At 48.0% G+C, this 22,924-nt stretch overlaps 1 long non-coding RNA gene and 5 other non-coding genes across 6 annotated transcripts; 5 read left to right on the top strand and 1 right to left on the bottom strand.

Moving 5' to 3' along the window:
• The first annotated feature begins 145 nt into the window (after positions 1-145).
• On the top strand, positions 146-219 carry TRNAN-GUU (transfer RNA asparagine (anticodon GUU)). Its single transcript has one exon. It is a non-coding gene; the product is annotated as a tRNA-Asn (tRNA).
• Positions 220-12,113: 11,894 nt separating this feature from the next.
• On the top strand, positions 12,114-12,186 carry TRNAV-CAC (transfer RNA valine (anticodon CAC)). Its single transcript has one exon. It is a non-coding gene; the product is annotated as a tRNA-Val (tRNA).
• Positions 12,187-16,224: 4,038 nt separating this feature from the next.
• On the top strand, positions 16,225-22,763 carry LOC141371897 (uncharacterized). Its single transcript, XR_012377212.1, has 3 exons — positions 16,225-16,588; positions 20,186-20,385; positions 22,615-22,763. It is a non-coding gene; the product is annotated as an uncharacterized lncRNA (long non-coding RNA).
• Positions 16,287-16,360, bottom strand: TRNAN-GUU (transfer RNA asparagine (anticodon GUU)). The gene has a single exon. It is a non-coding gene; the product is annotated as a tRNA-Asn (tRNA).
• Positions 16,918-16,989, top strand: TRNAH-GUG (transfer RNA histidin (anticodon GUG)). Its single transcript has one exon. It is a non-coding gene; the product is annotated as a tRNA-His (tRNA).
• On the top strand, positions 18,841-18,912 carry TRNAE-UUC (transfer RNA glutamic acid (anticodon UUC)). Its single transcript has one exon. It is a non-coding gene; the product is annotated as a tRNA-Glu (tRNA).
• Positions 22,764-22,924: the final 161 nt, after the last annotated feature.

The raw sequence follows: 22,924 nt of genomic DNA, 5'->3' as shown, positions 1-22,924 counted from the left end.
CGCGGGGCTTCACCTGATGAACACGCTGCGTCGACTCCGATCCTGGTTTTCCAAGGCTTTGGAACTTCTGTTATCTAGCGGGTGGCACGTCCGGGAGGTTAGCAGGTATTTACTACCTAAGGAGGAAGGAAATGACAAGAAACGGGTCTCTGTGGCGCAATCGGTTAGCGCGTTCGGCTGTTAACCGAAAGGTTGGTGGTTCGAGCCCACCCAGGGACGTGTGCCTGACTTTTAACTCAATTCGGCGTCTTTCCTTCTGTTTATCACCTGCAGATTTCCTCACATAAAATCTGTGTTATTGGATTCTGGGTCCTACCACCTCACATCAGCTAACTCTTAAGTGACACCAACCCACCCCACCTCCCCAACCTCATTCTCTCAGAATATCTGCTGGCCTATCATCTTTATACCCCTGAACAGGAACTCAGACAGAAATAAGAACCCAGGTTCTGGTGGGGTAAATTTTTTTATTCTGCCCTTAAAGATTGGATGAATGTTAAACTTTTGTGACTCAGTTTTAGAAAAGTCTAAATTTGCATTCATTGTTCAAAATTGCTTACTTTGGGAAGATTGTTCTTAAGGGTGCTTACTTTTTTTTAAAATTAAGACTATTATTTTTTAGAGCAGTTTTAGGTTCACAACAAATTGAGGGGAAGGTACAGAGACTTCCCATACATACTTCCTGCCCTCCACCCCCACATGAATTGCCTCCCTCATTGTCAACATCCCCCACTGGAGTGCTGCATTTGTTAAACAACTGATGAACCTACATTAGCACATCATAATTTCCCAAAGGCTATAGTTTACCTCGGGGTTCACTCTTGGTGTTCTACATTCTGTGGGTTTGGACAAATGGATCATGAAAGTATTCACCATTAGAGTATCACACAAAGTATTTCCACTACCCCAGAAAAACCTCTCTGCCCACTTTCTGGCAACCACTGATCCTTTTACTGTTTCCACAGTTTTGCCTTTTCCAGAAGGTCATATAGTTGGAATCATACAATGTAGCCTTTTCAAATCAACTTCTTTCACGTAGTAATACACATTTAAGATTCACACATTTAAGATTCTTCTATGTCTTTTCAAGGACTGGCAGCTCATTTCTTTTAAGTGTTGAGTATTGCTTCCTTGTCTGTATGTATCACAGTTCATTTATCCCTTCACCTACTAAAGGACATCTTGGTTGCTTCTAAGTTTTGGCAATTGTGAGTAAAGCTGCTATAGGCATGGGTGGGCAGGTTTTTCTGTGGGTGAAACTTTCAACTCCTCTGGCTAATAGCAGGGAGCCTGATTGCTGGCTCCTATATTAAGAAAATATTTTTGGTTTTGTAAGAAAGTGCCAAACTGTCTTCCAAAGTGCCTGTACCATTTTGCATTCCCACCAGCAATAAATGAGGGTTCCTGTGCTCCACATCTTCGCCAACATTTGGTGTTGATGTGCCTCAGTATTTTCATCTATAGCATGAGGCCAACAGGGATAACCTGTGCCCAGGAAGTGCTTGGATTTGGTAATTACTCTATCAATAATGTCCTGAGCAGTGGAATCCTCATCATAATTATCCTTTGCGTTTTTTTGACAGAGGCATTTCTTCTATAGTGTGTGTACTGTTTATTTAACCGCTTTCATATTGCTTTTGCAATTAGGTTGGTTATATGGTTTTATGATTCTGAATAGGCTGCAACCATCATTCTTGTACACATACCATTGGCAACCTGTGCAGGTATTTCAATAGTATACAGAACTGGAAGTGCAACTACTATATTATAGCATTCCTAGGATTCTAATTTTAGGAAATCCTGCAAATTTGCCTTCCAAGGAAGCAGTGCCTAAAAATTATATTCCAATTTATTTCCCAGCCTGTCCATGTCCCTTTCTTCATTTCCTTGCCAAGACAACAATCTTTCTGAATCTCTGATATTCTTTTTTTTTAAAGCTTTTATCTATCTATTTGACAGAGAGAGACACAGCGAGAGAGGGAGCACAAGCAGGGAGAGTGGGAGAGGGAGAAGCAGGCTTCCCGCCGAGCAGGGAGCCCAATGCTGGGCTCGATCCCGGGACTCTGGCTCGATCCCAGGACTCTGGGATCATGACCTGAGCCAAAGGCAGACACTTAACGAATGAGCCACACAGGCGCCCCCTGTGATATTCTGATAAGGGAAATGGTGCCCTCCTGACTTAACTAAAGGGCAGGTACAACAGAGGGACATCGTGAACATTACACAGAAACATTCTGTTGCATATGTTGGACAGCTAACCTTTCAGGATGCAGTCATTGAATACAGAGTCCTCCAATCACTGTCATTGTTTTCTGTAGTCAGCTAAGTTTAGGGCAGACTGTTTAGAGTGATGGCTTTGCTTCCTGCTAAGTAGCTTATCCAAGGGGAGAAAAGTCTCTCTGGCTCCAGATGGCTTTTCCTCTTTTTAAAAATAAATTTGGGGGCACGTCGCTGGCTCAGTTGAAAGAGCCTCTACTCGTGATCTCCGGATCGTGAGTTTGAGCCCCATGTTGGCTGTGGAGATTGCTTAACTAAATAAAACTTTAAAAAATAAATGTTGGTTTTGCTTTTATTTGATGAAAACAATCTCCACTGCCTGTTCTCCTTGCTATGCAATGGTGAGCTGGCATGCAGATAACTGTCTCTACAGTATTCCTTGGCAGTTTTTGTTTTTTTGCTATGTCCATAAAAATTAGCCCATCTGAGACATATCGTTGGAGCCAATAGAATCCTACCCTTGACCAACTCTTCCTGCCCACCTGAACCATTAGTGCTATTGGCTGAGTTCTTCTATTGAATCTCATGAGCAGAAAGTGAGCTCTTTGCCTTTTACATACTAAGTGGGGTGATTGGAAAACTCTTCTCTCTCTCTCTCTAAATGTGCGTGCATCATTATTTTCTCCTATCAGCAGGCATCAGTGTGTGATTGTGGTTTAATTTTATGAAGTATTTTCCTGGGGCTAATCTCTGATGAGTGGCAGTTGACAGGGATCTCTATTCCCTGGTAGGTTGTAGATGACAACTAATCTAGCCTGTGAGACTTTTTGATTGTCTGTTGTCCTGAGGATTCTGGTCGGTATTTTCTGGTATTTGCTTCGGAATGTTATTGTTTGCTGAGTTCACATACATATTTCTGTATATTGTGGGTATGTGGGTGGTGCTGTGGATATTCTTACGTGTTCTCTTGACTTTCTGAAAAAGTTTAACAGAGTAATTTGCTGTTTTCAGTGTTCTGACATTTCAAAATCTTATGCCTTGGTGTTGTGCACTGCACGGCTTCTCAGACCTTCTCAAACTTCATTCCTTGTCACGTGTTGTTGTTGTTGTTGTTGTTGTTATTCTTGTTTTTTGCATAGTGCTTGCTTTTTATCACAGCAACCACCAAAATCCAGCTTTGTGAAGAAATGATATCATTGAAAAGAATGTAGCATAATCTAATGTTCATGAATTTTACTGTATGTAAATTACATCTCTATAAACCTGATTTAAAAAATTTTTTAAAAGACTGACAATCCCAAATGCTGACAGGATGAGGAGCACTGCAATCTCTTAATTCTGGAAAGAGTAAAAATAAATTCCAAAACTGTTGGGAAAAAAAATTGGCAGTGTCAACTAAGGGTCATGCATTCATGGTTATATACTATGGCCCAGAAATTCGACTTTTAGCTACATACCTTAGTCCTGTGCTGTGCAATATGAAAGTTCAAGCCACATGCAGCTGCTGAACACCTGAAACGTTGTTAGTATCACATGTTGCAATGACAATAGTTTTGATATAGTAGGTCTAGTACAATATTAAAATAGATTTCATCTCTTTCATTTTACTTTTTAAAATGTGTCTACTATGGAGTGCCTGGGTGGCTCAGTGGTTTTAGTGGTTGCCTTCAGCTCAGGTCATGATCCCAGGGTCCTGGGACCAAGCCCCACGTCAGAGCCTGCTTCTCCTTCTCCCCACTTGTGCTCTCTAGCTCTCCTTCTCTCAAGTAAATAAATAGAATCATTTGAAAAATGTATCTACTAGAAAAATTAGAATTACATGTGACTGGCATTATATTTCCATTGGAACGGGCTGTCCTAGAGAAATGTATATGTCCGCTAACAGACATACAAAAGAATGTTCATGTAAATTCATAATATCCTAAACTGGAACCAACTCACACGTCCGAGAGCAGAATAAATATATCGAGACATAATTCATACAAGGAATATGGAAACAACTACTTGGAAAACGTGGATAAATTTCAGACATGATGTTGAGTGAAAGAAGTCAGACCAGTGCCTCTCTCCCCAGCCCCAAAAAACAGTATATGCTTTACGATTCAATGTCTGTGAAAGCAAAGGCCAAGAAAAATTAACATATATTGATAGAAGTGTGGGGCAGTGTGGTGTGGGGGTTTGGGATGGAGATGCCTCTGTGAGCTCTTGGGTGGGAAAAGTCATGAGGAAGATGTCTGTGGTCTGTTAAAGTTCTGTACTTTAGTTGGTACTACCTCGGTGCTTGTTCAGGTTGGCTTACGTTGGTAAAGGTTTTTTAGTGGTACACGTTTTGTACTTTATATTTAGTAGGCCTTGGTTTGAAAACGTTTGAAGCCACTTGGCTGTGCGAAAGTGAAGTTGATTCTTCTTCTGGTTTGGCCAAAGCAAGTAGGCAAAGTAAGTTGAAACTATTTGTTGTGATATTTTTTGTTCTCCTCGGATGTTTGGCTTTCCTCCGCTATCTGCTATCTAATTACTTCTGTATTGCTCACAGCCAATACCTTAAGCTGACATCCAACTGTTAAAGGTGTGTCAAGCAGAGAACAAAATCTGCTCTTTTCAGAATAATTATGACTCAACAGGGGTGGTGGTGAAGTTGAGAAATCCTGATGGAGAAAGTAGTTCAGTTAGGCTTCATTAAGAGATGCCAAGGGAAGGACCCTGGCAGGTATCGCAGAAAGTGGGGGGGGGGGGCAGGGAGTCACCACATTCATCCCACAACTATACTTCCAAGAACTTTTGGGAGCATTCACAAATTAGCCAAAAATATTGACCTGATGAGTTAGGCAGCTTCACCAAATGAACTGTCTAGACTAGCTGTTTGCCGGCTTCCAGCTCATCCGTTTGCCAAGGAAAGGAAAACAAAAACAAAATATTCTCAAGCCCTCTGTGGGTTTTTTTTTTCTTTCTCCTCTCTTTTCTGTCTCTTTTATACATCCTGTTTTTCTCTTTGTTTAGTGACAACATCCTTATGTCTTCACATTTCTGTAAGTCGACTTGAGTGAGATAACTCATTCAAAATCTCTTTCCTACTAATAATGAAATATAATTTTCATATTAACCTCTGTATACACATCATAGCTAGCTTTGAAATATGTTCAGCGTTGGAGACGCTTCTCTGGAAAATGTACCCCTTGGAACATCCGAAGACAGGTCCTTTTTAGTCTTTAAATAAGGCCAATCCCCAGTTACCCTATGGTCAGCACACCCATTGTCATTTTCTCTGTGTCACTCTCCTTTGTGTCCCACCCTCAGCTTCCGGTGGACCTCGGAGACCTGCTGTGCTTTCGCTCTGTCTAGGATGCTCTTTCACTCTCTGGGACAGACTTGGGGAATGAAGGGTATTGGTATCCAGAGTCAAAGCCCCTAAGGTGCCAGAGCTTTGCTGGGCTTGGCCCTCTGGCTCCCATGGAAGGTCCAAACCTCGCCATCACCATTTAAGTCCTACCTCAAAACTTTGTCTTTACTCTTTAATGACCAGTAAAGCCATTGCTTCTCTGACTTCCGTTCTTGTTCCGCAGTCTTGTCTGTGCTGTCGAGAAATTCGCTTTGCAAAATTCAGTAAAAACGCTGCTCTTGGGAATCAGATGCAGTGTCCTGGGGATGGGACAAAAATTCTACCAGAGCCCCACAATGGCTGATATGGCTCTCTTACTGCTGCATCACCTAATCCCCACAGAGATTGCATGGCTCTGTGTGACCTCCTGCAACCAGAGCCTGGAGTCATGCTCTTGTCCCAGGAACTTGCCAAAACAAGGAAACTTCTGCAGTGTACAACACTGGTTGTACAACAGTGCTTCCGCAACATCGGTCAAACCTGTGGGGAACGGCGTGAAGCCACCACCTGGGTAGAGCCCCATGACCATCCAAGGGACCGAGACCCCAGCTGTGAGAGAGCAGGGCTGGCTGAGGCTCCCATTTGTTCCTTTGCTTGGGGAAGGTGTGTGGATCTGATGAGGAAGCAGAGGCAGCAGGGGAGATGGCCCCTGGAGTTGAACTGACATTCAGCTGTATCTAGGCAGCTGAAGAAAGCCGTTCAGAATTGTTGGGGGTGCCTGGGTGGCACAGTGGGTTAAGCATCAGACTCTTGGTTTAGGCTCAGGTCCTAATCTCAGGGTCGTGAACTGTTGGGCTCTGCACTCAGCACTGAGTGGGCTTAAGACTCTCCTTCCCTCTCTCTCACCCCCCACCCCACATTTGCTCCTGCGTGTGCACTCTCTCTCTCTCAAATAAATCTTTAAAAAAGAATTGATATTAAAAGTGAGGTGTCATTAATCTGTTTCCTGCTACAGAGAAATAAAGCAGATGATTTTATGGTATGATGCTTATTCTCTAACCTGGGCTGTCCTATACTGTAGCCACTGGCCACGTGTAGCTATTTAAACTTAATTATGAAGTACAAGAAACAAATGTGAAAATTCAGTTTCTCGGCACTAGCCACATTTCAAGCACTCAATTGCCATGGGAGTCCAGTGGCCTCCGCATTTGAAACTGCACATCTGGCTCATTCATCTGGCACGTCAGTTACACATTAAGATTTGTTTCTTTCAAGGTTCTGACTTCTCCTTCAGCATTAGATGCATTTTAGTCCATCTAGGACATCCCGAGGACCGGCAACTCCTGTGTCTGTATGATCTCTCCGCCTTCCCTGAGCTATAATGGAGAGGAGGACTTTCCTGTTTTCCCTGGGCTGGTAAAGAGGAACCATTCCATGCCCTGGCTACTGCAGGGCAGTGGTAAACCAGGCATGGCCACGGTCTTGCATTGATCAGTGCAGCCCCGGCGTCGCCCTAGGTTACTCTAAAGGCTGCCCCTGCCCATATCTCAAGGGAACGCTTGTGGAGGCTCCTGGGCTCGCTTATTACTTCTGTTACTAACTATAACAACACGATTTTTTCCTTTTATGGGATTTTAGAGTTACATCCTGTTTGTGGCAGTTCCTACTGGTATTTCAGTTGTGATGCTGACACACAGTTAACTTTAAAAATAAACTGACTACGGGCACCTGGGTGGCTCAGTCGTTAAGCGTCTGCCTTCGGCTCAGGTCATGATCCCAGGGTCCTGGGATCCAGCCCCGCATCGGGCTCCCTGCTCAGCGGGAAGCCTGCTTCTTCCTCTCCTACTCCCCCTGCTTGTGTTCCTTCTCTCGCTTTGTCTCTGTCAAAGAAATAAATAAAATGTTTAAAAAAATAAAAATAAAAATAAACTGACTATGTAAAAGATGTAAATCAAAGTATGGAAAATATTAGCTAATCGATGATAAAGGTACATGGATGGGGCCAAATATGGAAGTGCTATGTTCACTAATGAGCTCTGAAAAGCACGATTCTGTCTCATTTTTATGGGCTAGCCTCCCTTTCCCTTGTCACTCCAGGGGCACTCCCATTTGCCCTAAGTCAGGTAGGCAAGAATGCTCAGCGGTCTGTCTCCCTGCACTTTCAACACAAAAGGCACAACCTTTTCTTCTTTTTTTTTTTTTTTTTTTCTTTTTTTTTTTTTTTTGCGAACCTCTCTAGGGAACTTTCTTGTTCAGACCATTAAGAAGAATCAAGATTTCATAAACACTTCTGATGATGTGATTACCTCATCCCTGGGGCCTCGGAGTCTGTTTCTGGGGAAGACTAAATCGTTCTGTGTGCTCTTTCTTCTTTATTTCATCAATTAGTCCTCAGTGTTTGTAGGCTTTACTTTGAATTTGCTCTCTCTCTCTCTCTCTCTTTTTTCCCCCCAAATCAGGGAGGTTGAGCAAGAAGCGGGGGAGGCACATTTCGGTGAAGTCTTCTCAGTGAGCACTGGCATGACGGCCAGGCACAGGGGCTCTGGAGGGAGACGGCCTGGCTCTGAGTGCTGGCGCCCACCATCACCGGGCTCGGGCCCAGGGAAAGTCAGCTCAGCCTTTCAGTGCCCGAGTGTTCTCGTCTGCAACAAGGGTGGTCAGGACCTACACGCTCTCAGGGTTGTTACGTGCACTAGATACACTACACACGGTACAGTACCGAGGAACTGTGTGCGGGTCACACAGTGAAGCTCTGAGAAAGCTGCTAGTAGTATGATACTTAAGACTTTGGTTTCCACTTCTGACTGTACCACTGCTGACCTTCGACATTCCTCAGAATAAAGGAGGGTTAAATGGTTTGGTTGGCCTCTTCTCCGCCATATTAGTGACCAGCACCTGGAAAACTGGTTATTTGGTATTTTGATAGTGATTTAACTGAGTGGAGATAGCGCAGCAGGGAACTGGTTCCAGCTTCATCAGATCCTTGCACCTTGGACAGGCATGATGATTGTTCAGCTCATGGTGGACAGTCTTTTGCACATGCTTCTAGCAAGAGCTTTTACTATCCAGTGAGACTTATCCCAAGTATTCTAAGAAACCTTCAAGGATGCACCAGTGATCCCTTTAAGGAAAAAAAAGGAGTAAGTATAATTTATCTGGAAGTTGTAGATTTCATCTTTCAGTGATGATGGAGTATTTGTAGCAAACCAGCATCCACGCCAAAAAGAAAGAAAGTCTGAACTGAAGGAATTCTGTCTGAAGTCTTTGGAGAACGGTCAGTTCAGTTCCAGAGAAGAGAGAGAAGAGAAGACGGAAGAGAAACTCAATGGAATAAAACTAATTTTCTAGCTTTTCCCCCTCAGGGCATTTGCCAGTTCTTGGCAGGAACAAGAGATTGAGAAACTGGAGAGAGGGCAGCTACTAAGAGCCAGAGAAAACAGCCACACATTAAGGAATTTCATAGATCTGGACAGAGAAAGAGGAGAAGGAGGTAGGACATGTGGAGCTGTCCAAGGGTTCAGACTTGAGGAGCCAAGATCCCGGAGTGGGTTGAGTGAGCTGGATGCTCGGGACAGAACTTCCCCAGGATACATTTGCAAATTAAGCAGTGTGCACGTAAGAGGCTATGAAGGCAAGCAGAGTGTAGCTAAAAGAGAGTGGAATTTTCAGCACTACTGTGGGGCTAAGAAGATACAAACCGAAGTTCAGGGTTTAGCGAAGAGGAGGGGCCTGAGGAAACATGCCAAGGTCTCAGGTGGGAGCCCTAGCCGTCTACAGCACAGCAGCCTGAGCAAACTGGCTGAGGACTGAGGCTTCCCATGAGGGCAAACAAGCTGCAAATCAGCATAGTCAAGGATTGGAGGTGATCCGTTCCTCTGCTGCCTGCTGGGGGAGAGGGTGAATAATCTTCAGAGAAAGACAACATCGTCCAAACGGGCTATCGTTCTTCACGCAACAGGTTCACCATTCAATCACAGTATTCTAGGATTGTAAGGGAAGAGAAGCACGAGGGGGAAAAAGCAAACCATGGAAATTGACTCACGGGTGATGGAGATACTGAGTTATCAGATAGGAACTTAAAGTGGTAGGTCTTAGGGGCACCTGGCCGGCTCAGATGGTAGAGCATGTGACTCTTGATCTTGGGCTTGTGAGTTCAAGCCCCACACTGGGTGTAGAGGTTACTTAAATTATTTAAAAGTTACTTCCAATTACTTTAAAAAGATAAAGTGGTATGATTCGGCTGTCCAGAAAGTAGGTGACAAGATAAAAATTGTCATCCGAGAAATAGAATCAATTTTGAAAATCGGATGAAAATAATGGAAATAAAAGATGTAATAGCTGACATTTTAAAAAGTCAATAGTTGGGTGTCATAGCAGTTTGGAAGAGAGATTATTAACCTGGAAATATGTAAGTAGAAAGAAACTCTCCAGACTTAAGCGTAGAGAGCTAAAAGCAAGAGAAATTGAGAAAAAGAGTGTTACAAAGATATGGGCCGTGTCCTGAAGGCCTAACATAGGTATAATTAAAGTCTCAGAGGTTGGAGGAGCCAGAAAGTGGGGCAGAATAGGTTAATAGGATAGGTTAAACATGCGACTAAGTCAAATAAATCTCACTATACAAACAACAATAATAATAATGTTTATGAATTCAAAATGTACGTTGAAAGAAAATTAATGCCAAACACTCAAAAATGAGGTGAGTAAATGGAACTGAGATGTTCCAGAGTTCTAGCATTGTCTAGGAAATGTAAGAGGTTCTAATGTATCAGTCTTTTGCATAGATTTTAGAGGATACATGAAAGTAACTTATTCGTGTACACAGGAAACAAATATTGAACTAAATATTTAGTATTTATTGAATTAATATTAACTAGAACTAAAATAAGTCAACCTTTTGGGAATTCTCAGTTTTTAAAACATAATTAACTTTATTTATCGATGCTGTATATATCTGTTATGTCCATCTGGTCTAATCTGTCATTCAAAGACACTGTTAATTAACTTTATGTTTGATGTTAAGGTTGTAAAAATAGAAAGTAGACAGTGACATGTGATAAAGGTCTAAACCCTTGTGACTATGAGGCAGAGCAATGTATTTCCATCGACCCAGGAAGTTTCTTGGCAAAATATTTCAAAGAGGGAACCACTCTTCTCCGCGGATCCTTCCTGGGAATGGGATCACACAGGAGTATCAGATAGGCACGTTTAAGTGCGTATGTTTTAGGTGTTCAAAAATGGCTTTATGGTGGTCATCTTTTGCTGAACACACTGTTGGAGGGGGTTGTCCGCGTTATTGCCTTATCCATAGTTTGGATGTTTTTACTGCGCAGTACTAATCCATTCTAAAAGTATACAAGGGTTTGGGTATGGACATGTGTTGATGGACATGTGGGTTTTATCCAGCTTTGCCTAGTATACATGACATCGCACCAACGTTTGTGTAGAAGCCTCTTTGGGATGTAGGCATTCATTGTTCTCAGGAAGTAAATAGCAATATTACTAGGAACAGGGTAGGTATATTTTTTACGTTTGCGAGAAACTGCCAAATATCAGGAAAGTAGTTGTGCTTTAAGCACACTGCAGTCGGTATCACACGGTAACCTCATACACATTCGCATGGGGGAGGGAGAGAGAAAACAACTTTAAAAATCTGTTTTTCTAGGCTTTTCGTCCTCACTTTGTTCCAAATATTAAAGCCTCTGTGAATGTGGCTGGGGTCACACCAAGTGTCCCCAGCAGCCTATTCGGGTCTGGCTGCGGAGCCACACAGAGGCTCCAAGGCAGCCCACCCAGGAATCACTGATAAACGCCAGGTAGGGATAGACCTTCCCTCCCGAGTCATGGCTCTGTCACTCTTGGGGTCTGTGCCACTAAGAACGGTTTCTTGCGCTTCCTTTTCATCCCGCCGTTCCATGGCCTGGATTTCACTGGACACTGTTCGATGGTCATGGCCACAGGCCTCTTGTCAGTGGCTTGAAAGCAGCCCAGGCAGGAACCGGGGGGACCGCTTTTGCCCGGAGGATACCAAAGAGACCCCCTTCTGCCGAGAGGACCGCGGAGAAGCGCAGAGCGCAAGGGCCGGCGAAGGACGAGCGCGCGGGTGAGGCGCCGCGGGGCCGGCGGGAGGCCGGGGAGGGCGCGTCCTCCGGGTCCTGGGAGGATTCCCGGCGCCGAGCCGCGGCCACGAGCCGAGAGCACCGACCGCCCCCGCGGTGAAAGGGGCCGCCGACAGCCCAGGAGGGCGGGTGACCCCCCACGGCCGGGCGGCGGGGGCGCCTGGGGCCTCAGACGCCCCTGACCGGCCCCCTCCGGGAGCTGGGGAGTCGGCGGGGCGCCCTCGGCAGCGGGGCCGTCGTTCCGTATCTGGAAACCCTGCGCTCGGTGCGGATCCCGGAGCCAGACTGCCGAGGGCCCCCGGGGCTTCGCCTCCTGGGGGGAGACGCGGGAGCCTAAGCCGGCGCCGCGGTCCCTTTTTCTGAGGCGCCGCGGGGGCTCCCAGGGGCCTTCCGCGCTTAGAAAGACGTCGGTGGCACGACCGAAGGTGTTCAGGGCTCGGGCCCGCGAGGCGGCCACCCGTCCCGTTTCCGTAGTGTAGTGGTTATCACGTTCGCCTCACACGCGAAAGGTCCCCGGTTCGAAACCGGGCGGAAACAGCTCCCTTTTGCCCCCCAGTTCTCTTGTTCTGAAGACAGAAGGGAGGGCCGTTTGAGGCAAGGCGGCCGCGGCGGGCGCAGCCCCATTTTCTATTCAGAAAAGCAAACACAAAGCAAGGCTGCAGTTCCCTTGCTTCCTGAAAGCCTACTCGGCACCTCACAGCCTGGCCTCGCTCGTCCGCCGCGAGTCTCAGCCGAGAGCAGCCCACAGCCACTTCGTCAGGCCCAGAAGGGCTCCCGGGACCAGGCCCACTTCCGGTTTCCGCTACCCCCCCGCCCCCCAGGAGCCCCGCTAAGCTGCTCCCCTGGCGCCTCAATCCGCTCTCCGGGCGGACGGGCCCCGTGGCTCTGAACACCAACCAAGTCTCCCCTGTGGGGCACACGTGGCCTTCCCGACCCCAGCACGCCGGCGCAACGGGTGCATTTGCCCCACAGAGCAAAGGAAAACCAACTGCGCCTGGGACTCGTAGAGGAAGAGTTTCAGGCGCCTCCGAATGAGCCCGCAGGTGCCAGCATCAGGAGAGCCCCTGAGCTAGCTGGCAGGTCCCGAAGTAGGGGGACTCTGCTCCCCACCCGCTGCGAGCCAAGTCCGCCCCGCACTCACCGGGAAACCGAGGCTCGGACAGAGAGCACGGCCTCGGCTCTGCCACACACAGGGCTCGAGCTAGACTCGAACGTAGCACAGGCCAGTTACCTTGCGGTCAGACCTCAGAGCCCAAAGCGCGTCTGAGGCTGGGAGAGGTGATGAGCAGCGGGGCAAGGGCTGGGAGCCTTGGGCCGCTGGGAGTCGCCCCCACTTTTGCTCCCTCCGTCTGGGAAATCTAACCTTTACTTGCAGGGTTTTCATCTGCAAGGGCCAAAGCAGGGATCCTGTGTGGATTCCTGGTGATCTGTGCCATCGGATTCGGATTTTCACCGCTCCGGCTCAGGTTCCATTCCCAATCAGGGAGACCTTTGGGCACTGTCTCCTCACTTAGGATTTTCCTTTTCATCCCGGTAAGTGCGGTGTACACCAACGGGCATGTGCAGAAGTGCCTCTACACTGAGGCCCTAAATACCAGAGGTCCAGACTCAGGGTCCTTGTGATCTCCTGGCTGGGAGAGGAGAGCTGGGATGAGCAGCCAGGGCAGCGGCTCAGCTCCATTCACCTCACAGACCTAACGTCTCACTTCAAGGGTTTTCGTCTAAAGAGAACCTGGGACTTGACTTTATCACTCCTTTCAAACAGACGAACAAACAAACAAACAAACAAACACGCCTTGAAACATACAAAACAAGTGGCAGGAGTGGTGACGTCCTGTATCCCTCAGCTAAGTGCCCCAGTTAGCATTTGCCCCCATTTCCTTTCTCTCTCTCCATAGATATGTTTGAAAGTACCCTGCAGACATCTCAAGAGAACTGGCTGGGCCACTGTTGCTCCTTTCCTTGGGCAATGTCCCTCAAAACCAGCCTCCGCAGGACCTTTCCTCCAAGGCCAGGGGGGGACATCGTCCTCTGGAGGAGGCCCCTCTTGTCCCTTCAGGAACCAGACACCTGTTGCCTTCAGGCTGCTAGAGAAGCTTCGGGCAGGCCGAGTGTTACTTGCCTCTCCCAGATGGTGCAGGCCAGCCGTGTCCTGTGCTTGTAGGAACACGATGAGGTTGTCATGCCTCCAGCACCACCTGCCCTCTGGACTCCTTCTGGTGGCTTTGGTGGGCAGCGGGTCCAGGGCCAGCCTGAGCTCTAGAACCCCCCAGCCCAGGAGACACCCTTCAGGGAGGTGCAGGTGCAGCACCCCTTAGCTCCTGCCCTCCTGACTCTCTGTGCCCTGCAGGGATCTTAAACGGTCCTGGCCCAGCAAAAGGTGAAGAATCCTTTCTGGTGGTGGGAGGATGAAGGGAGCAGGTGGAAAATTCTTCAAAGGGAAGGGGGAAGTTTTCAAGAGCTTTCCAGAGTTGTCTGTGTTGATGCTGTCAGGTAGGTGGCTGTCCTGTGATGATGGTGCTTAGTCTTACCTTGTCCTGGCCTTGAGCTGGTCCTGGCTCCAGTCTGAGTCCAAGCAGACACAGGCAATTTCAAGTTTGTATTCAGTTGTGCCTCTCCCCAAAGTGAGGAAGTGCCTGACCTCCTATTTCCAGGACCCCAGTGGGGGTCCAAGGGTGCTACTGATGCCATTGATGGGGTTTTCTCCCTTCCTTCTTTTCTTTTTTTCCTTTTCCTTCCTCCCTTTCTCCCTCCCCCTCCCTCCCTCCCTTCCTCCCTTCCTCCTCCTTCCCTTCCTTCCTTCCTTCCCCTCTTTCTTTATCCCTCTCTCTCTCTTTTTTTCTTTCTTACTTCCTTTTCATGTTTTTTTAAGTAATCACTACACCCAAGGTGTGTCAGCTGGAACTCACAATCCAGAGATCAAGAGATGCATGCTCTACCAACTAAGGCAGCCAGGCACCCATCCAACTTCCTTTCTTGCTGAATCTGTAACTCAGGGAAAAGAACAAAAACAGTTTAGCTGTAGATAGGTTAGTGGTGTCGGTGCCAGGTCCAAGAAAAAAAAAATCAAGTGAAGTCTCGAGTACTTTTAAAACACTTTAGAGGATCTAAATAATTGATATATAATGCCATAGAAGATGTTTATATCATGTCGTATTTCTAAAGAGGACTCCTTGTGTGCATCAGACTGGTTTAATAATTTTGATCTAAAAACTGCTTTATGTTGTCTTCTCGATTTTCTAATACTGTAGAAAATATTGGTAAGATAGTATTCCAGTTTATACAAGTCTTGGGTTTATTTTCTCTTCAAAATCCCAGTGACCCTTAGCTGCCTAAATCTCCTATACTGGTTTTACTGGTCCAACAAACACACTTTAATCCAGTACTATTTAAGAGTTTATACAATACGAAATTATGTGTTTCGGTAGGATAAATACATCATATGATACTTTTAATGGAGATTAAGTCTTATAATTCTGGAAATCATAGTGACTCAATTACTCTTACAATTCTGGGGGGTAAACCTTTTTAGGTATCATATATGATCCCAGCATGCACTTCTCCATTATGTGTCAGGTGCATTTGCAATTTTAAGATCGATTGTGATCTTTAAGTTCTCCCAATGATACTAAATTGAGTTAATTAATGTAGCATCTTAGCCTAGAGCATTTCTAATGAGGAGAGAAGTCACAAAACACCTTTAATATAGAGCTGCTGCACATTTTTAGACATTAGATAGAGTGGCTGATGGAACAGGTTAAGAGGAGTGAACCTTTAGGAGATATCGGTGAGTGTAAAAAACACATGCGATGTCTGCTCCAGCAAGTAAAGGGCTATCAGTGAATGGTAGGGCAACTTTAAAAGATGTGAGCGATTCGGGGGAGGAAAAAAAAAAAAAAAGATATGAGTGGATTATTGGAGTCCCTGAAAAGACTGGAGGGAAAGAAGCAATTTTTGAGGAAACGACAGAAGAATTTCCAATCATAAAAATTATAAACCCACCCATCCAAGGAGCCAAATGAACACAACGAATGAGTACAAGACACACGAAGAAAACCGTATCTAGTCACATCCTAATTATATTGCTCAAATCCATGGGAAAAGAAAACCAAATCTGCAAAGCGGCCAGAGGAGAAAGGCGTGGTACCTACGGTTTTCTGCTGGATGGAAGGATTGTGAGAGGGCACTGGAGCAACCTCAAAGTCAAGGAGGATGTCCCCTCCAAAAGAGGCTTTCAAAAATGAAGGGGAGTGACACTGACAGACAGAGGAATGTTGAAAGGCCGACCACGTCACCAACTAGAGCAATTGCTCTTCCAGGACGCTACTCTGTAGAAATATTAGTCAACTACGCGAACGGTGACGACAGCAGTATTGGTAACCATAAAACCCTAGACTCAACCTAATGTACAGAGTATAAGGAAAGGGTTGAATAAATACTGGCACAAAAGCAGGGTGGCAGAAACTGCACTGTTAAAAGGCATTCGGAGGGTTGTACTCTTGCGAGGACTTCGGGATTCCCGGCGACCTGCTTTCCTCCAGAGCTCTCCCTCGTGGCCTTCCGATCTTGGCTTCGGTCCTCCTGTTGTGCCCGTGCCCAACGACACTGTCTTGTCCCTTCTAAAAGAAGAACCACCGCGTCCCTGGGTGGGCTCGAACCACCAACCTTTCGGTTAACAGCCGAACGCGCTAACCGATTGCGCCACAGAGACCTTCGCGGAGCCCCCGCCCACATCCCGGTAGAGAGCAAGCGCGCGCTCAGCGCCAGGGGGAGCCACCCGCCTTCCGTCTCAGGCGACTGGGGCCCGAGGGGAGCTGACGGCCGGTGGCTTCCCGGGACCGTTCTTCCCGTTTGGTCCGCCGGCGCCCGCCCTTCGGCGCCGCTGGCGCTCCGCTCGCTCCACTCGGCCGCCGTCGGTGTGGGGGAAGCTGGAGAGAGGGTGAGGTGCGGGCGGTCCGAGGGGGGCAAACGCCAGGAGGCGGCAAGGAAAAGCGGGGGAGGCGTGGACGGGACAAGGAGACTTCCCAGGACGCCCGTGCAGAGGCGCCGGCCGGACTGGGGGACCGGAGAATGGTTTTTGCGGTTGTTCGGTCTTTATCGCGTAGGACAGTTGAGAGGAAGGGAAGGAAAATCCGAGAGCCGGCGGGGAAGAGAGCACAGCACCCGTACCTGCAGTTTCTCCGAAAAGAAAACAGCGCAGTAACTGGAACGACTTTGCGTCCAGAGTCCTGGAGCGACGGCCAAAGCCTGCCGCCGGGAGGGTGGCGCGCCGTGATCGTATAGTGGTTAGTACTCTGCGTTGTGGCCGCAGCAACCTCGGTTCGAATCCGAGTCACGGCAGCGCTCTCGGGCGCTCGCTGCCCCTCCCCTTTTGCTTTGGGTTTAAGCCCGCCGCGGCTGCGCCCCTTACCTGGGGGCCAGAGAGGCCTGCTTTCCGCAAGGCCACTGGGCGCCGGGAGGTCTTCTTCGTTTCCCCCAAGGAAAGGAAAACTCCCCTCGGCCCTAACCCGGGGACCTCCTCCGCTCTGACTCTGAGCGCGAGTCAGCTGAACGAAATGGCTTCTCTTCAGCGCGGCTCCCAACCAGGACAAGTCCTTGAGTCCCCGACAGTCCAGCGAGGAGCCTCGTGGGCCTGCGTTGCTGGGAAACGGCGTCTCTTTGCTCCTCAGAAAAACCTTAAGGATCTTCAAAGACCAGAGAAAATCTCCCATCGGATAAGTGACAGACCCTCCATAGACCCGCTGAGCGCCTCGAACCTTGGCTCCTGGGAATCTCTGCTTCGGGGGACTTTTTCAGTCCTTGGCTGTCGTCCTCCTTGTCGTCATCACGGCACCCTCTCTAGTCACTCGCGGCATACCCTCAAGGATGGGAAAAGGCCTGTCGGCAGCCGCTTCCCGCCAGATGGTATTCGTGGGGATGCCGCTGAGAGTTGTGCTCCTCCCCCATCTTGGCCAAGACTGGGTGTTTCCTATCCTTATCGTTTGAGTCGTGCTGCTGGGAGTAGTGCTCTCTCCATGTGATGTTAACATCCATTTCTCTGGCGGCTAAAAATATTGAGCTCTCTTTTAGGTGCTCTGTAGGCCTCGGGTGTCTTCGTTTCCCAAGGATCTGTTCATGTCTTTTAACCATCTAAAAAACTTGAGTTGTCTGATTTTTTTTTTTTTTTTAATCAGTTTGAAGGAGCTCCTTGCACCTTATAGTTACAGGTTTGGGGGTTTGCTTGCTTGCTTGCTTGCTTGCTTGTTTTGTCAGATATGTTTTGTGAACATTTTCTCCCCGTCTGTGGCTTGCTGTTTTCACGGTCTCGGGGGCGTCTTTGGATGAGAAGCTATGGTTAATGTTGATGAAGTCTAACTTGTCATGTCTTTTTTTTTATATACATATTTTTCCCTGGGTCTTGTTCAGTAAATCTCTGCCTACCACCGAGTCACAAAAGTATCCTCAAAAACTGTTTTTGCCTTTAGCCTTTATGTTTTACGAGGCACCTCCAATTAATTTCTGTGCGTAGTGTGAGGTAGAAGTAAAGCTGTTTCCCGCCCCCGATATTGAACCTATTTCCTTTCCCCGTCGAACCGTTTCTGTGGCAAATGAATTCACCAGGTCAGCTGGGGGTCAGTTTCAAGTGTTTCAGCTGAGTCCATTTATCTATTTGTGTCTCCTGATGCCACCGGCACACTGCACGGTCTATAGGGACTCAGAGTGACCCTTCAGGTCCGGTGGCGCAATAAGCTGTGGGGGCAGCAGGTGTGGGGGTGGGGTGGGGGGTGGGGGGCAGAGATCCGGAATCTAGTCCGGGGCCGCCGAGCCATCCTTGAAAGCGGTCTCCGTCCCCCCGGAGTCTACCGGGTGATGTTGGGGACCCCGGGGTCTCACGCCGGGCGCCTCCCCTCCCGCGCCCTCGCGGCGACGTCGTGTCCGCACGCGACCGCCTCGGGAAGGCGCGTCTCAGGGCAGCTCTGAGGGGCGGCGGGGCCGGGCCGGGCCGCGGCGACTCGCTCCGGGACTCGCGGACCTGGCGGCCCTCGGAGCGTCTGGTGCGGGCTCTTGTTTTGGAGGGAGCGGGGAGGGAACGTCCTTATGAAAGGGGTCCTCGGAGGACAGGTGACCTCCCCGAAGGCCCAACGCCTTCCACAGCGCAGGGGACAATGTCACTCCCGTGGGAAGCCTGCAGAAGAAGAGCTTTGCACCGGCTCCCTGGTGGTCTAGTGGCTAGGATTCGGCGCTTTCACCGCCGCGGCCCGGGTTCGATTCCCGGTCAGGGAATCACCTTTTGCGCGGGAATCTTCCTTTCCTACCCGGAGGGGTGGTGTGCGGGGTGCGCCCCGCACCGCTCGGACTCTTCATCTCCCGCGCCGGGGGGTGGGGCGGCGGGCCGCTTTTCAGGGCGCACGCACCTGGCTTGCCGGCCTCCCCGGGTCCGCCGCCCGCAGAAGTGACCTCAGAGCTTCTAAGCAGCTGGCTCGTGTTTACGCTACGCGGCAGAGGTTCCAAACCGTGTGGGGCCGCCCCAGGGGCGCAGAGCAGGCCGAGCCCCGAAAACCCCAGCTCTGCAGGCCAAGCCACGGCGCGCTGTTCGCGTGTACCCCAGACACCGGCCCGTGGGCCCAGCTCCTCAGCTCAGTTCGCGCAGAAAAGGCTTACTACGCGTTCGGAAGCCGTGCCTGGACCGATAGCCGCGAGGAGGGTTGAGAGGAAGGGGAGCGCCGGGAGGGGGGCGGGTCCTCCTCGAAGGCTGTCCCATTCGCAGATTAAGCGGTGTAGGGAGGTGACGCTCACTGACCCAACACAGGAGGCAAGGGAGGCGTGCACTAAATGGAAAACTGGTATTGCTTCCGCAAGCCGAAGGTAGGGGTAAAAATCAACAAACACCAGGATACCAAAACGATGATACCACAGGCAATTCCCACCGTTTCTCCGGGGGCTGTTGCATTTAAACCCTGTAAACTCTCCCAGGCACTGGGCACATTTTCTTTTTTCCCTTCGACACTGGCTCCGAAGACCTGTTGGGGTAAACGCGACGTCTTCTGCGAGGCACGAAGAGAGCGAGCGAGGGCCGGGAGAGGTGCTGCGGACCGAGGCTGCAGAGGCAGCGGGAGCCGTGTGGAGATGAGGCCGCGCAGGGGCTGCGGGGCGGTGGGTGCGGAGCCGCTGCTGAAAGGCGGACGGTCCGAGCGGAGAACTCGTGGGTTCTCCTGAGGCGGGTGTGTGTTGGGGGCGGGGGGGCGGGCGGAAGGGCGTCGCTTGAACTCCTTTCGGGAGCGGTTTGGAAGAATGGCGAGGGTTGGGTTGGAGGGGAAGGTGGTGACCCTGAGCGTACCAGGGAGGGAGGGAAGGCTGCAGAGGGGGGCAGGGGGGAAACCTGGGTAGGCAGGGAGACTAGAGTTTGGATGGTGTTTTTTTCACAACGAGTTTCGTCCGTTACATCCTGAGTGCTCTTGACCCTGTGGTCGTTTTTAGCCCCCATGTGGGTCTTTCCTCCTGGGCTTGTCAATCGGGGCACCAAAAATTGCCCTTTTCCCCTTTTGTTCATACTCAGACCCGGGGCTTTTGCACAGTGTGGCATCAAGAGGCTGCTTTTTAAGAGACGGGACACCGTGTCGAGAAACATGGATGACGTGTTGGAGGTGCAGAACGCCACCCGGTTCCAGCGGGCGGCCCCGGAGGGCTTCTCTGGTGATTCACTCCAAGAAGTCCAGGAATTTTAAGTTCATCCCTGCCATCTGGGGAATGATAAAGGTAGAGTTTTCAAAGTAAGAGAATACAATCTACTTCATTTCCGATTGCAAGATGGTTTTTGGTTTGGTTTGGTTTGGTTTGGTTTGGTTTTGGGGTTTTTGGGGGGGGTGGTATTCTTTGATTTGTTTTTCCTGAAGCTTGATCGGTACCTTAAAAAAAAGAGAGAGAGAGAGAGAGAGAGAGAGAGAGCCTAAAGGTAGATGTCAAGCTTGGCACTAACATTCGCACGTGCCCATGCAAAAAGTAAAAACAGAGGCATCAAAGCTCCTTCTGCTCCTAGGTGGATTGCCAGGATAATTTTGTTTTCTGTTCCAGGACCTTGAGGGCTAGGAACACAGAAATGGACATTTTCAGTCCCATCTAGTCCTGCCCCTTCAAATCCCAGGGCTCTTTGGACAAGGCGGCCTTGGCACTACAAACATCATCAAGAAAGGGAAAGTTTAAAACACCCATGAGAATAAATAAATAGAGTAAGCAAGCGCACAAGCAAGCAGGCGCCTGGCTGGCTGACTCCGTAGAGCCTGGGACTCTTGCTCCTCGGGGTTGCAAGTTCCAGCTCCACGTTGGATGTAGAGATTACTTGAAAATAAAATCTTGAAAAATAAAGTAAATAAAAAGCCCCTGAGGAAACTGTGGCCACAGGTGCTCGACCTCTATTGGATTTAGCCTTGAGTACACATAGCCTGGGTAGTCTGGGAGACCTTAGGCCATCAGCTTGGTGTGGTATGTCCCAAGAGCCTGCCAGAGGAGAACATATTCAAAGGAGAACATACTCATCCTAGGGCTGTAGAGATACCTTCCAATAAGATTGCCAGAGAATCAACTAACATCTAGAATTCAGTTACAAGACATAAGAAGGAAAGCTCAGGTACCTGGAATTTTAGAGATGCTTCCATCAGTCCTTGTATCAGAGCAGACATGAAGACGGAAATTAGGAAATAATTCTGAATCAAACAAAACTGAAAAGACTGCAGCTATGGCACAAGGTGTGCTGAAACCGGTCTTCAGAGGACAAAACACAGCTTTAAATGTAAATCATGACAATTAGGGCTGATCGCTAACGAGCTAACCCTCCATCACAAAGAGTTACCCAAAAAATAAACAAGAACAACAAAAGCAGATAGGACCAGAAATTAAATATAAAAGCAGGAATTTGAAAATTAGAAATGCGAGTTTAAAAATTGAAAAAGAGGGGCGCCTGGGTGGCTCAGTCGTTGGGCGTCTGCCTTCAGCTCAGGTCATGTTCCCAGGGTCCTGGGATCAAGTCCCACATCGGGCTTCCTGCTCAGCAGGAGGCCTGCTTCTCCCTCTCCCACTCCCCCTGCTTGTGTTCCCTCTCTCGCTGTGCCTCTCTCTGTCAAATAAATAAATAAATAATCTGTTATAAAATTAAAATTAAAAAAGAAATGAAAATAAGAAAGCAAATCAGAAATAAATGTACAAAAGAGAAAAGTCCTTGAAAAGGCTGCTCTGATTAAACTGGGAAGAAGGAAGTCACTGCTACTGAACGGGTAGACACGGGGAAACAATAAATGAAGATCATAAACACGCATATGCCAACCAGTTAAAAGTTTTAGAGGAAATGTCGGTATATTGCAATAGTGATTTGGGCAGGGGTGTGGAGGAGGACTAGTCCTACAAGCATTAAACTTTTTTTAAAAATTAGAATTCAAAAGTCTTCCTGCAAAGAAAGCTCAAGGAGCAAGAACGTTCATTAGAAGAAATGACTCCCAAAAAAAGAAATTCTAAAAGTATCAAAAGATGGCAGAATCCCCCTACTTATGCGTATGAGTTTGGGTTGAAACCAAAAACCCCAAAAAGTCAATGTGAAAAACAGAAATTACAGGCCTCACTTATTGCTGAGTATACATAGCGGCAAAAGTTCTTTAAAAGACTGAATCAAAATATATATTAAAAAATATGTCATGACAAAATTGGCCTTTACACTGGGGAAACAGTTGATTATCATTAGAAAAAAATGAATTCATCACATCAACAACTTATAGGAGGAAAATCAGAATCACTCAAGCACAGAAAAGGTGTTTGAAAAAATTCATTATCAGTTTATGATTTTTCAAAACCTCTTAGCATAACAGGAAGAGAAGAGAACAGCCCCAATCTGTTAAAAGGTAGCTCCCAAACCAAAAACAAACCCCCCAAAAAACCCTTCAGCACATGTCATAGTTGATGATCAAATACTGACCTTTTCCCCCTACCCTAACCGATTAGGAACCATCAAGAAGCAGACAAAGAGGCCCACCGCAACCAAGTCTCTTCACCACTGTGATGGAGATCTTAGCCAGTGAGAAAAGGCAAGAAAAGGTATGAGAAGTGAAAATGAAGAAAAAGAATACTGTTAAGTATTTATATATGTGAAATAAATTACTGGAACTATTAAGAGAACCGAGTTTCTTTGGTATATACGCAAATAGAGAAAGTGGGCTAAATTGAAGATTCAAAAACCGAAGGTATTCAAAACATAAATGTTCAATGATTATAACATATAAGAATTCAATCCCATGTACTGGGTGGGGGGGGG

Source organism: Callorhinus ursinus, unplaced genomic scaffold, assembly GCF_003265705.2.
Source record: "Callorhinus ursinus isolate GAN/ISIS: 27379988/994484 unplaced genomic scaffold, GSC_fseal_2.0 scaffold121, whole genome shotgun sequence".
Lineage (NCBI taxonomy): Eukaryota > Metazoa > Chordata > Mammalia > Carnivora > Otariidae > Callorhinus > Callorhinus ursinus.
Note: the sequence above shows the minus strand (reverse complement) of the source record. Positions and strands in the feature narration are given on the sequence as shown.